General features: G+C 41.4%; 2 protein-coding genes across 3 annotated transcripts in view; one reads left to right on the top strand and one right to left on the bottom strand.

Annotated features, from left to right (window-relative positions):
* Window positions 1-2342, bottom strand: part of actr2a (actin related protein 2a) — a 31117-nt gene that overhangs the window by 26648 nt on the left and 2127 nt on the right. The window lies entirely within an intron of this gene.
* The window catches only part of LOC126389837 (E3 ubiquitin-protein ligase TRIM21-like), a 9905-nt gene continuing 9187 nt past the window's right edge, over window positions 1625-2342 (top strand). Inside the window, exon 1 of the mRNA XM_050043774.1 lies at window positions 1625-1970. The gene's annotated coding sequence lies outside the window, so the exon portion shown is untranslated. The remainder of the gene's footprint in view (window positions 1971-2342) is intronic.

The following is a 2342-nucleotide window of genomic DNA, read 5'->3' as shown; positions in this document are numbered from 1 at the left end:
TTTGTGTGTTTAGGCTGCTCTGGTGCGAAATACATAATAAATAAAATAAAGACTATGTTATTTTTGAAAAGTCGAGAGCTTCCTGAATCCGGCAATACCAAACATCACATGGTTTGATGACGTAGTGCGCCTGGGAGATACTGGCCCAATCCCAAACCAGCCCCTATCCCCTTGCCCTATTCACTCCCCCTCCGTTTGCGCGGTCACGCGGAGCTCCGCCATATTAAGGGCCGTTCCAAACCAATTATCGCTGAGTGCGAGTGGACTGCTCAGCCCTTAAATAGCAGGGGTCCGTCCCAAGTCTCTTATTTTTATAGTGCTACTGCTAGCTCCTCGCTTGAATCAGAAGTCGTTCGAAGTCCGCCATCTTCTAGGCCGTCCCAAGTCTCTTATTTGTGCAGCGAGGAGCTAGCGCTAGGAGCTAGCAGCAAGCTTTAAGCAGCTACCAGCTAGGATGGTTGACAGCTTCCTATCCGGAAGAGTTTTTCAGCTGAACGCCATGACGTATAAATACCCGCCCTCTACATCTGGCACTTTTCAACGAGATTGCGGAGAATCAGTACGTCACTTCACGTGACGCTTCAGTGGAAAGGACGTCTCATGTCTCTTAAACCGACAATGCTCGCTCATTGCTCCTAGCGCTAGCTCCTCGCATTTTTTCCTAGGTGGGAGGGGCTAAACTGCTGGCAAAGTCGGCTAGGTAACATAACTGGCAGTAATTTAAGAGACTTGGGACGGACCCCAAGTGTGCATCAGTGCAGGCTTCTGATGAGCCCAGCAGGAAGTGCAACATCACAATGGAGGAAACAACGTACAAATGTAAGAGTTCCGTTTTTCTACTTTGTAAAATATTTTCGATCAAGCACACATTTGTTTTCCTCACACTGACTTTACAGTCTCAAACAAACTCACAGAATGTTTGGTGTCAATACAGTCTCAAACAAACTCACAGAATGTTTGGTGTCAAAAGATGAAAACCTACATGTCTTATGCTTAAATAAACTATTTAAAACTGTCTAAAAAATTCTTCATCCCATTCTCATGATTTTTAAAAAATATATATATAATTCTGTGTTCACAGGGACAGAAGAAAAAACAAAGCAGTTAATCGATCTACGAATTAAAAATGATTAATGATTAATTAATGAAGTTCATCTGTGAATGTGTGAACTGTGTCTAGAAAATATGAACAAGTTAATTACTTTGATTACACTGCACTGTATCTCTTATCTGACTTATTCAAACTTATTTTTAATTTAACTAATTTTAATTAATTAAATGTTTTTTTTAATAGCCTGTTGCTCTATTTTGCTTTCATAAAGTGTCTGTCAGTATCCATGGTTACATCTGCTTCCTTCTTCCGGTAGAGTGGCGAGGGCGTCCCATGGTTTGGCTTCTCTTTCATACACTTCCCCGTAATCAGGAGTGCCCTCCGCAGCTGCGAGTGTAACTTCATTTGGAGTGACACTCGGTAGAAAAGTGGTAGTGGGTAGGGAGTGGTTTGGGATTGGGCCACCATTTATCAGAGGAGGGAGGGAGTGAGGACATCAGCGTCCGGGCGAAGTTAGAGAGGTTAAAAGTACAACAGTTTTCAATCGATGCATTTATTGTTTGTTTTATCTCTAACACTAAAAAGTCCCAGAGCTGCTCTCTTCAGGTATTTAACCAGGAGCAAACAGACTTGTAGTTTATGATTTATAAAAATGTGTAGGCAGTGTAAATGCAGTGATGGAATGTGGGTATAAATTCAAATTACTTGTAATTTACTCGAGTATGTCCATTTTATGCATCTTTATACTATATACTTTACTGCTTTTCTTATTTTGTCTGGCAGCTTTATACCTCTCAGATGACAGTCTTTCATCCCTATCCTGTCCACTGAAGGAGTGTTTAAGTCTTCTCATTGCCTTTGTCTTATTCTTGAGGAATCCCTGGACTGTTGCACAAAAGACCTCAGCAACCAAAGCAAGGTAAATAAAACTTAAGGTACCTGTAACTCTATCTTTACTGCAACATATCGAGTTTATGGTGATAAATGGGAAAAACGAACACACTCCAACGGATACATTTTTGATTTCACACTATAGATTTCACCGAATTAATGTTGGTTGCATTTCCTCCTGAAGTCAATTCAATTTCAGCCCATCAATCAATTTTATTTATAAAGCCCAATATCACAAATCACAATTTGCCTCACAGGGCTTTACAGCATACGACATCCCTCTGTCCTTATGACCCTCACAGCTGATCAGGAAAAACTCCCCAAAAAAACCCTTTAACGGGGGAGAAATGGTAGAAACCTCAGGAAGAGCTACTGAGGAGGGATCCCTCTTCCAGGACGG

The sequence above is a fragment of the Epinephelus moara genome, chromosome 5 (assembly GCF_006386435.1).
Source record: "Epinephelus moara isolate mb chromosome 5, YSFRI_EMoa_1.0, whole genome shotgun sequence".
Lineage (NCBI taxonomy): Eukaryota > Metazoa > Chordata > Actinopteri > Perciformes > Serranidae > Epinephelus > Epinephelus moara.
The sequence above is the reverse complement of the archived record's forward strand: the minus strand, read 5'-3'. Positions and strand labels throughout refer to the sequence as shown.